Below are 13,022 nucleotides of genomic sequence, written 5' to 3' on the forward strand. Positions count from 1 at the left end.
TGTCGAATTTCAATCGAAAGTTTGCCTGTTAGGAACAGGAGAGATAACCAGAAAAGTTTTGAGCACTTGAAAGATTATTGAAAGTTAGTGGATATCTACTGTTACAGTTAGTAACGCGTTACTTACATAAATTCTACCGGGAATAAGACGACACTTAGTCAATAATAATAATAATGATGATTTCAAATTTTCTTAACTGGTATGTCACACGTATTGAGAAGACCATTGTTGCTAGGAATTTTCTTACCCTTTTCCCTTTTCCCTTTTCTTTTTTTTTCTTTTTGTAGTTTTATGTTTTCCCTCTGTCTTTCTTCCCCTTTTTTCTCTATCACATGACTTTCTAAATGGACAATTTGGTGTATTTATTTTAATGGCCTGCCAATGTATACAGTGCGTTCCTCTGCCCTAGGTATCAGGAAAATACTGGGTAAGAAATAGAAGCAGAATTGAAAGAAGATGATAATAATAATGATAATAATAATAATAATAATAATAATAATAATAATAATAATAATAATAATAATAATAATAATAATTTCAATTTTTTGCACAAGGCGAGTAATTTCGGGAGATAAATCGATTGCATCCCGTCCCGGTGTTCAACTGGTTCTTATAATAACGACCCCGGAAAATGAAAGTCAAAGTCGGCCTTGGCGGCATTTGAACTGAGAGAATAAAGTCGAAAGAAATGACTAAGCATTTTCCCGGCACGGTAATGATTCTGCTAGCTCGCCGTTGTGTTGGTAAAATAATGCGTTAGGGTAGCATGGAAATAACAGGAAAGCTGTGTGAACACGAACCAGACGTTGTGACAGAAAATAAGAGTTACAGGGTCTTGAGGGTCTCCTTCAGTTAAGACTGACCATGCTATGGAAGTAAAAAGATCAGATATGAATATAGAAGAAAAAAGATAAAAACAATCAGCGTGAGAAAATATACTTCATATGCCAAATAAATGAAAATATTGAGAAATATCACAATCTAGTCAGAAAGCTGAAGAGACTCTGGACGACTAAGGCAAAAATATTTCTGTATTAATTGGTGCCCTGGGCACAACACAAATACCATAAATTGAACTCGCATTGTCATTCTGCAAGACAGATACTTGAGATTTGAGGAAACCCTCCCACAATCAGCACAGTATTCTATCGATTCTACTTTAAGGTCATCAGTAATTTCAGTATACTAGTATTCTCCTTTCGGAATACTACAAAGTTCAGTTTATTTGACATAATGAAAGCCCTTTTGTGAAGGGCATCCTGTTTCTTAATTGAATTTTGCTTTGGTTCTATATTTGTTACCCTTTCACTCTTCTCTTTTTTACTAGTTTCCTATACTTTTGCAGTCTCCATTTTCTCCCATCAACGAAGTCCCATTGCTGATCGTAGCCTCTGGCTAGATTTCTTTTGGAGGATATAGATCTTAGGAGTTTTCTTCATTGTCAACTCCGCATGCTGGTAGCAATAAGATCGATACATCTTCATTTGCCTCCATTCTGGTTATTTCCAGAGCGTCCGTAAGAGTATCCGTGACAATAGGTGAATACCTATTGTTGCTACTGCCCAATTTTTTAGGCTTTTCCTTTTTTGCACATAAGGCCCTCAAGTAACTTTCGCTAAGACAAACGTAGTAATTTAGCCTTTTGTACGGCAACACTTTGATTGATATTCATGTATATACAGGACTGATTACTGAGTAAAGCACCGGTTCATGTAGCCTTTGAGAGTATTAGAATTTGGATGCCCATGCAGACTCTGAATTTCACACTGTTGCGAATCTTCTCTTTGTTATCATATGTCTGTATTACTGTAAAAAGTTAAGTCGACGTCCTTGCTAATACCTGTATTCGGCAACTTAGTATTTTTGAAACTCTGCTTTCGCTGCTTTCACAGATTCCCATCACTCTTTATCGCCATCTACTTTCATTATTATGAATTTGAATTCGGAACTTAAGTCATAGTGAATTAGCTGATTACACAACCATGGATGCCACAGCAATGGATGCGTTGCACTATCTCTCTTCATTAGAGCTTGGAGACTCTAAAAGCAGGAAGATGCTTCCAGGCGTCCTATTCAAGCAAGAAGCCATTGGTTTCTGTGACATACCCTGCCTAATATCGCCTTTACTCGAAGTGGCTCAATTCTAGTCGATGTATTTGTCCCTCAGGATGAGCAAATGAAGGAATGTTACTTTCAGCTGTCTGTGGTAGTTCTGCTGTCATTGCTATTCGAACTATTTCTCTTTCCTAAAATGAATGTTTCCAACAACCATCATTGTGTATTCCTATTTTACAACTTCTATCAGTGTTTCATCATTTCTCTTCAAAATATTTCTAGGGTATGTTTAGTAAAGTTATCACTACAAGCGTCTTCTCATTTGCGAGGCGGCCATTTTGTAATGGGTACAAGTATTGTAAAATAGGAATTTGTCAAAAATTATCAGAACATATTAAAAAATCTAAAGCCCATTTTTTACTCTATCCCTGGTAATAGGGTAGACATTCAAGTGTGTTTTGAAGACCTGTGATTCTAAAAAGAATCAAAATAACCACTTTTTTTAAAAAATAAAGATACTTTTCTAAAGTTATCATAGATGAAAATGTAGTCTACACCGACTCTAAGAAACTTAACCTTTCACTTCGAACAACAGCAGAAGCAACAACGATGATGATGACAACACCACCACCAACAAAGACAGCACCACCACCACCAACAACAACAACAGCGATAATAACATCCCCGACGTCTGCAACAAAAACACCACCAGCAGCAACAACATTAAACTGCAGAAGACCTCTCCACCATCTGCAACACAACATCACTGAAGACAACAACGACAACGACAACAACGGCAACAACAAGAACAAATCTGAAATTACACGCAATTTCTTTCCATTTTCAGAAAATTAAACCATTTTGTGGCTCAGTGTGAAAGAGGAAACCACGAAATGTCTCCTGACAGTCAGTGTGCTTTCATTTAAATAATAATAATAATAATAATAATAATAATAATAATAATAATAATAATAATAATAATAATAATAATAATGATGATAGTAATAATAATAATAATAATAATAATAATAATAATAATAATAAAATAATAATAATAATAATAATGACGACAAACAGGATGGTTATGATGATGATGATGATGATGATATATAAGAAAACATTTTTTTAAATGCTCTCTATCGCTGACTTTCAATTAATTCTTGCTACAAAGCTGCAACACACACATACACACACGCATGTATGTATATACACACATACATATATATACACACACATATATATACACGTATATAAGTGTATATATATATATATATGTAGACACACACACACACATTCATATGTACATACTTAGGTGCGTACGAGCGTATGTACATACGTACGTACATACGTACATGAACAGGAATCATGCTTATATGTTCATAAATTCGTGATCAAACGAATTCCTTCACCCTTCTCACGACTAAATTCATTGTACATCTTGGTATGTTTCCTCATAAGTCCTTTCAATCTGAGTGCCCTAATTCTTCTGATGAAATATTATTTTAGTGACACTATTTATAATTCTACATATTACCCAAAGCGTTAAAGATTTGTCTTTTATTTTTTGTAATCTGGTCTTCTTTTCACAAGTTAGTATGTATCTTGGCTTCTTCTGTAAAATTAGATATTTACATTCATAGGTAGACTATAATAGTTTTAGAAGAAGAAATAAAAGGAAATACGTGGGGAGTAAATACAAACAGTGCGTGTTAGACAGATGGAGGAAATAAACTTATGAAGTGACATAGAGCAGATTTGCATAAAATCAGAATTTTAGAAAGAGACAGTAAGAGAAGAAAATCACCAACACCTGAACACAGTATCGAGAGCGGATGAGATCGGGAAGAGCAAATACTTAAAAAGAGAGAGAGGGAGGGGGAGGGAAGGGGAGATGGGCTGAGAGACAGAGATAAAAAGTCAGACAGACAAAGAGAAGGTAGAAATAGAAATACAAAGATACGAGTAGAGATATATAGTTATGTATAAATCTATGTATCGATGCATGAGTGCATATATGTATGTAGATAGATAGATAGATAGATAGATAGATAGATAGATAGATACATACATACATACATACATACACACACACACACACACACACATACATATATATATATATATAGAGAGAGAGAGAGAGAGAGATTTATAGACACACACACACACACAAACACACACATATATATAATATATATATATATATATATATATATATATATATATATATATATATATATATATATATATATATATCTGTATATAGATTCATATCTATAGATAGATAGATATATAGATGGTCATCAGTAGAGTTGATCTCCGTCACACACCAGAAATTTCTTTCTTTCATACTAATTTCAGAGTTAGATGAGTGCTTTTGAAGTTTAGCTTACAAGCGTGCCATAAAAAAAGTTTCGTCGTACCGTGTTTACGCGCTTCTCACAGATTTGGAACGGTGCCGTTTAGCATACATTAATAGCTTAGACTGGTTGGTAAAGTTTCACTCACCCATATTTTTCCTTCTTTTTACCAGTGCTTTCTGTACACAGGCCTATGCAGGGGATGCATTATTTATCTTTTCCTTGTCCCCTGTGTGTCTCACTTCTTTTTACCATTCCTCATTAAACAGTTTGCACAATCACAGGTTCCTAGTGCAGTATGTTTCTTGCATTCCTTCTGTTCAAGTTTTGCAACGGATAACGACCACCTGCAACTCAAACAGAATATTAGCTGCCTAGATAGCGCCAAGTCAGGACTTGAAATCTCCTGAGAAGTAACCTTCGTTCTCTGATTAATAAATATTTTTATGAAGTCACTCAAGTGTGAACTAATACAAGCACTTATTTCTCATTTTCATATTTTTTCAAGGGATTCATTGCTTCGGAAGAATTTTTTTCATATTGTCACATGTTAATGGAGTTCTATTCCCAAACACCAACAGAAAAATGTCAGAGTGGATATGGTACTGAATTACCAAATCAAAGATGTTGTGTTTAATCAACTGTAATATATTTGTTGCGTATTTTGTCAGTGGGCTTACTTCTACATCCTATTCCTAGGCACAAGGTTCGAAAATTTCGGGGAGGAAGCCAGTCGATTAGATCAACCTCAGTACGCAAATAGTATTTATTCATCGACCCCAAAAGGATGAAAGGCAAAGTCGACTTCGGCGGAATTTGAACTCAGAACGTAAAGACAGACGAAATACCTATTTCTTTACTACCCACAAGGGGCTACACACAGAGGGGACAAACAAGGACAGACAGACGGATTAAGTCGATTATATCGACCTCAGTGCGTAAATGGTACTTATTTAATCGACCCCGAAAGAATGAAAGGCAAAGTCGACCTCGGCGGAATTTGAATTCAGAACGTAACGGCAGACGAAATACTGCTAAGCATTTCGCCTGGCGTGCGGTATTTCGTCTGTCTTTACGTTGAGTTCAAATTCCGCCGAGGTCGACTTTGCCTTTCATTCTTTCGGGTCGATGAATTAAGTACCAGTTGCGTATTGTATCGATCTAATCGACTGCCCCCTCCACAAACATATCAGGCCTTGTGCCTAGAGTAGAAAAGAGATTGGTGTAAATATTATTTTGTACTGTAGACACAAGGCCTGAAATTTTGACCCCAGTACGCAACTGGTACTTAATTTATTGACCCAGAAAGGATGAAAGGCAAAGTCGACCTCGACGGAATTTGAACTCAGAACGTAAAAACAGACGAAATACCACTAAGCACTTCACCCAGCATGTCAACGTTTCTTATTTTTGCTCTAGGCACAAGGCCCAAAATTTTGGGGGAAGGGGGCCAGTCGATTAGATTGACTCCAGTACGCAACTGGTACTTAATTTATCGATCCTGAAAAGATGAAAGGCAAAGTCGATATTGGCGGAATTTGAACTCAGGACGTAAAGACAGACAAAATACCTATTTCTTTACTACGCTCAAGGGGCTAAACATAGAGGGGACAAACAAGTACAGACAAACGGATTAAGTCGATTACATCGACCCCAGTGCGTCCCAGGTACTTAATTTATCGACCCTGAAAGGATGAAAGGTAAAGTCGACCTCGGCGGAATTTGAACTCAGAACGTAACGGTAGACGAAATACCGCTAAGCATTTCGCCCGGCCAGCTAACGATTCTGCTACCTCGCTGCCCGCTAAGTATTTTGCCCGCCGTGCTAATGTTTGTGACAGCTCGCTGCCTTAAGACTGGTGTAAATATTAAACGAAAACTGTTATATGTCCGATATTATAGGCGTGCTTGTAATGCTTAATGTGAGGTTCGAATGAAATTAACAAAATGACAGCTGGATAGATAGATTAAAATTACCTATTATCCTCATTTATCAATATTGGTTGTATGGAAGTTAGAATCGTCCACGGAGGGGTTTGAAAATCGGAAATACTGAAATACGAGCAAAATATCTCACAGCACCCAATTCAGGTCCTTTTTACACTGAAAATGCTACAAAAAATTCCAAGTATAATAACACAAAATCAGTGGTCAATTTAGAAGTCATGTGAAATACGGTATTGCTTTAGTTGTGATGTATATTATTAGTATCTCCATGCATTCGTTTTACTCTTGAATTATGGTTCCAAAAAGAATATGTATCTTTTGTCTGCTGAATGGACGTTTACACGTAGAATAGACGTTAATTAAGAGAACTTCGACTATTTATCAATTGTATTCTTCCTTAAGCCATATATACACTCCTACCTAATTTGAGGCTGTGTATACTTACCTAATACCACGTAGCATAATATAGCGGCTACTTACACTTAGGCTTCATTCATCTACATACATTGTATTAAGATGTTGACGACTGTCATTACAGATGATAAATTACAGAAGTTACATTTTCCCAGACTTGACTATTGTAATCAAACCTTGCTGAAGTTACGGTATAATCTGACAAAGAGAAATCACAACATATAATAGTGCTATAAAAATTCCTCCTATCTTTTCGATTTGAACGTGTTTCATATATTTATATCTATAAAAGTATGCCTGAAATTATACGAATAACACATGTAAATACTTACACATACAATTAAATATACATTACTCTCTGTAGTTTGAAACATTGTAAAAATACGGCAATATATAGTAATATACACAAATACACACACACAGAAAATAGACACACTCACACACGCGTACACGCGCGCATACACTGTTTCAGTTCACTAGGACTTCGTAATTCACCTACCAGTTTATTCGACACGACTAGATGGATAAGGTTATAAGACCTAACCTTAACTTCAACTTTACTATGATTTGGACTTTACTCTTGGTTTGAAGGTCATCCCATTATATGTATGTGTATATATATATATATATTTACACACGCATATGTATTTATATACATGTACATGTATATGTACATGCAGGCACGTACATTAACAAAGAGGAAAGTACTAAATAAATTTAGCACAGTTAATAATCACATTAGTAATTATTAAAATAGAGATTTGAATTATTAAAATTCCGCGTCACCCCTTCTCCGTTTATCCAAAAGCGATGTCACCAAACTCGGAACAAAATCATACATACAAACAAACATACATACATACATACATACATACATGCATACAAGCATGCATGCATGTATAGATACATACATACATACATACATACATACATACATACATACATACATACATACATACATACATACATACATACATACATACGTACGTACGTACAAAAGTAAACAAACCACCGCTCCCGCTATCGCTAAATTCGAGTCTCAAAAGTTAGCTGACCTAGTAACGAAGACTGCGGAATACATCCAAGTGAAAAACATTTCAAAATTACAATTCTCAAAAAATGTTGCTACTTTCTCGAAGCTTTCGTTGAGCAACAGACTATTCACAACACGAGTGAGAAAAAAATCCGACCGATCTAATGTTTAAGGTAATCAAAGATGTTGCTATGCGTTTGCAATCCAGGAACAGGATTGTCGTAACACGTGGGTTGTTAATTTGTGTGTGTGTGTGTGTGTGTGTGTGTGTGTGTGTGTGTGTGTGTGTGTGTGTGTGTGTGTGTGTGTGTGTGTGTGTGTGTTAGAAATCTCTTGTTCGACAAGTCTGACCCTGGTGTAAATAACAAGGACACAATAATTAATGTGTTAGACAGGAACGATCTGGGATTAAACAAGACTAACAACGTCATCTGTATAAACAAATTAATGATACCAATTATTGAACGACTTCCAGTGTCCACCAAAGCTATGCCACCAACGTTTATCCTGGTTTCTTACTTTGTCACATGGTCTTACGTTTAAAAGAAATGGGCTATTTGATTGAATGCTGTTAACGCTTTCCTAAAATGTATATGCTATTCAGATGAAGAGAAATATCAACTACAGGGATTGAAATAAAGCAGCTAGTGTGAGTCCTCAGAGACTTCTTTTTCTACCGTAATAACGATTATCATTACTAAGAAAAATATGAACACACCCACTCTATTCTATCTTCAGAGAAACGGCCGCCACTAACACCAACATCCGCACACACATTTACTCCTATCTCCACAATAATTACCGATAACGTCAATACTACCACATTATCTTCAGTGTCTCTACCACTACTAACACCAAAAACCCATACTGCCCTCATTGATGCAACCACCAGTGAAACTATCACACCATACAACCTACATTTTACACTACTTCAAGACCATCACCATAGGGCAACATTATTTTTGCTACTACTACTACTACTACAACTACTACTACTACTACTACTACTACTACTACTACTACTACTACTACTACTACTACTACTACATTTACACCAATTTCACTGACATTTCCACCACTGCGTCTTCCAAACCCACTACGTTATCTTCAGAGACTCTGTTAGTGCTATATATCAACGCCATACTATCTTCACTGATATTCACATCATAAATGTCACAGCCACACTGTCTTCACTAAAACTAGTACTACCATAACATTACGTTCACTGACACTACTACCAACAACATACATCTACGCTGGTTTCACTGATACCAACACCATAAATATCAGCATCATCACTACCACACTATCTTCACTGACACTACCCCTTCAACACCCTACTACTATTACTAATACCACTATTACACTACCTTCAATAACACTACTCGCACTAGCTCCATTGAATGTAATTACCACCACTGACATTGCTACCCGGCTACCGCCACAAACATCACAATTTTCAATATCTTCTCCGACACTTCTGTAATTACCACCACTGAAACTAATTTCATTAACAATACCCACATACATTTCACCTATATTTCCACCACCATTTCAACTGCCCGCAACCTAATCCTGTACGTTCCTGTTCCTTTCTTTCCGCTGCGTCTGGCATAACACATAAATTAGAGGTAAATTATCTTTCTTTCGCAACCAATGTAGGAAAGAATCATTCAATCAAGTCTTAAATACAGAGTCTTAAATATAAACTTTTCATTACCTCTTCTTTCCCCCCACTCATGTGGAGACGAGAACGGATACTAAACCGTTGCCAATCTACATCCAAATCTATTGGGATTTGGCAGTGAAGTATTAGATTTCGCCGAGGTACTACAGAGCTGCTTGCCTCAGTGGGTGTGTCATGTATAATGATCACATACTATGATCAAATTGTGCTAAACAAGATTGGGTTTTCATTGACAAGTAACTTATGTGTCTTACAATACATGTCTAGATTCAGGACTCTGACAAGGCTGAATTAGCCTCTCACTTTTCTTTCAGTAATTTGTGGCAATAAAGCAAAAGCAAATAACAAAATGGTGGAAAAAATAAAATACAGCCAACAGATGTAGATTGGCCTTGGGATAAGAACATATGGATGCGTTTGTTGTGCTCAATTGTTTTGTATGTTCTAGAACGAGGATAATAGTGTATTCAGATACATAGTATGTGATGAGGTAGCAGAAATGACTTGTAGATTTTAGCTTCATTCCAATGCATTCTGCATGCATAATTCTGTAGTAAACAAGTTCACAGTAAGGCTTATAAGATGATCGAATCCATGGCAGTATTTAAGCAATATACGAGGGGCGTTCAATAAGTAATGTCCCTGACCCACTTCCCATAGCAGTAGAGCAACGAAACTTGGCAGAGTTATTAGTCTTTTTTTACATAGGAACCATCCAGAGTTACGCATTTCTCCCATTGTTTGATGCAGCTCTGGAGACCGTTTTTGTAGAAGACCCCAGCTTGGTCCTCCAACCTGAACGTGACTTCAGAAATCAAGGCTGCATCATCTGGGAAACGCTTTCCTTTCAAAAACAACTTCATGACTGGGAAGAGGTGAAAATCAGAGGGTGCAAGGTCAGGAAAGTAGGGGGATGGGGGAGGAGTTCATAGCCATACGCCTGTGCTTCTGATCTGGCGACAGGCGAGTTGTGGACCGGAGCGTTGTCCTGCAGGAGGAGGATGTCTTTGCTGATCTTGCCCCGCCTCTTAATTTTGATAACTTCTCTTAATTTCCTCAAAAGTGAAGCATAATAGGCTCCTGCAATTGTGGTACCCTTTGCCAGGAAATCTGTCATCACTACTCCGTCCTGGTCCCAGAAGACTGTGAGCATGACCTTGCCAGCGGAGGGCTGCACCCTTGCCTTCTTTGGAGGGGGTGAGTCACGGTGCTTCCACTGCATTGACTGGGCTTTGGTCTCTGGATCATTGTGATGGAGCCAGGTTTCATCCTGTGTAATCAGTCTTTTGAAAAATTTTGACTCATCTTCTTGGCACATCTCCAAATTCACCCTCGAGCACTCGACGCGTTCTTGCTTCTGGAAAGGTGTGAGCAACCTGGGAATCCATCTGGCAGACACCTTTTGCATATGCAAATGGTCATGAATGATAGTTTCCACAGACCCGGTACTAATCTTGGCCTCATGGGCTATTTGGCGAATAATTATGCGTCGATCTTCCAAAATGGCAGCCTCAACTTGATGGACTGATGCCTCATCAATGGCAGAAGGGGCGACCAGATCTGGGAGCTGTTTCCACAGAGTTCCGACCATGTTTGAATTCACGATGCCAGCGTTTTAAAAGGTCATATGATGGGGCATCATCACCATAAGTTACTTTCATTTCATCAAAAGTCTCCCGTGGTGTGCGTCCTTTCAAATACAAAAATCGGATCACTGCTCGACACTCAACAGGCTCCATTTCACACTTGACTCGGTTCAAACACCTGTAAATCAGAAACCACAATTAATTCAGAGCTGTAATTTGCCACTTACTCTATAGAGATATAAATGATTGCACATGCAAAATATCAGCTAGATCTAACAATTGCAAGTGGGTCAGAGGCATTACTTATTGAACGTCCTTCGTACGTGCATGTGTCTATGAGTGTATGCGCGTAGTGCATGTGCATTTGTGTTCGCATGTGTGTGCGTAAGTGTTTCTAAGTGTATTTGCATATGTAGGTTTTCATGCGTATGCGTATGTGTATGTGTTTGTGTATGATGTGTTTGTGTGTACAGACACATGATCCGTAGCCAGGCTCTCATTCATCGAGGTCTGCATACAGAGTTTCAAGATTAAGCATAATCAACGGTACACATAAATGGAGGGAAATGAGCGTTATCGGTCCTTTAGTGAGTTATATAGAATATTCCTTTCAGTATTACGTATGGCTGTTATGGTTGCTCCATACATCACTACTGTACAGAGACACGAACTTACAAGCAAGATTTCAGCAACTGCAAGTTTGCTGTTTAAGTAGGAGCTATCTAGGCTATGGTACGAAATCTGGGGGGTAATGTTATTCAGTGAATTGTAACTGACTTTATCATTATATGAGTGTTGAAAGATTTGTGATATTTATGCATAGTTACGAAATATGAGATATGAACAAAAGATATAACGTTCCTGGTTATATTGTTGACTACATTTATGCTACATCGAATATATACTCTCTTGTCCTCATTCTCATAAATGCGGATGTATATGTGTGTGTGTGTGTGTGTGTTGTATACATACATACATACATACATACATACATACATACATACATACATACATACATACATATATATAGCATGTATGTATGTATGTATGTATGTATGTATGTATGTATGTATGTATGTGTATGTATGTATAAGTATGTATGTATGTGTTTGTATGTGAGTGTATGGCTGTGTGTCTGTGAATCTGTGTATGTATACCCATGTATGCACACATGTTATTTACGGTAAGATGAAATATCACAGACTTCTGTTTACACTTATGTTTCACACTTATTTGACTACCTACCTTCTTATTCAAGCAATCTCAACCAAGATGAGTTTCACGATGAATGTTGTGCCAGGAAACTAACTCTGTCATCCATTAGCTTTGGCAGATAACCGATGTTTTTTAGCTATGAGATTTTGATAAAGTAACTTAGTTTCTAGAATGATATTGTAGGATTGGTGTAAGAAGCCTGATCTGGCCTGACCTACAGTAAAACAAGTAGAACGTTTTGGCCAGCTTAAACAGAACATAACGTTCAGTTACTGTTGTTTTATCGTTTTCCTGGCTATCGTTTTCATGAAATACTGCTCTTTCAACGCCTAAAGAATGCAGGACATCTGAGCTGACCAGGTTGAGCTACAGGTTGACTGACTAGCCTCGTTGTGTTGAACATATTCTGGTTTCTTTTGAAAAGACAAAAAGTTTTAGGTTACGAATGAGAAAAGTTGAGTTGTAATACACAAAGATTTTCTCGCAAGAGCAGCAGACCACAAGTTCTGCTGAATGAAAGTTTAGCCCTATATATTGATACCATGAGCAATGTATTAAATTAAACTGCAGGCAAATTAATTACACTTTGTATGCTAGGATTTTCAAACTTATGTGTGACTAATCCAGAATATTGTCAAGGTGAAGCAAACAAGGATACAAAAATTGTAGCTTCACTGTAAACAGCAAAAAATTTCAAAGGGGAAACATACAGTGTTAGGGGTAAAGAA

At 37.1% G+C, this 13,022-nt stretch overlaps 1 long non-coding RNA gene across 1 annotated transcript; it reads right to left on the reverse strand.

Annotated features, from left to right (window-relative positions):
• Positions 1-2,809: 2,809 nt before the first annotated feature.
• Positions 2,810-13,022, reverse strand: LOC118762786. The gene is made up of 3 exons (XR_004998536.1): positions 12,610-13,022; positions 5,972-5,982; positions 2,810-2,821 (listed from the first exon to the last, which is right to left on the reverse strand). It is a non-coding gene; the product is annotated as an uncharacterized LOC118762786 (long non-coding RNA).

The sequence above is a fragment of the Octopus sinensis genome, linkage group LG3 (genome assembly GCF_006345805.1).
Source record: "Octopus sinensis linkage group LG3, ASM634580v1, whole genome shotgun sequence".
NCBI lineage: Eukaryota > Metazoa > Mollusca > Cephalopoda > Octopoda > Octopodidae > Octopus > Octopus sinensis.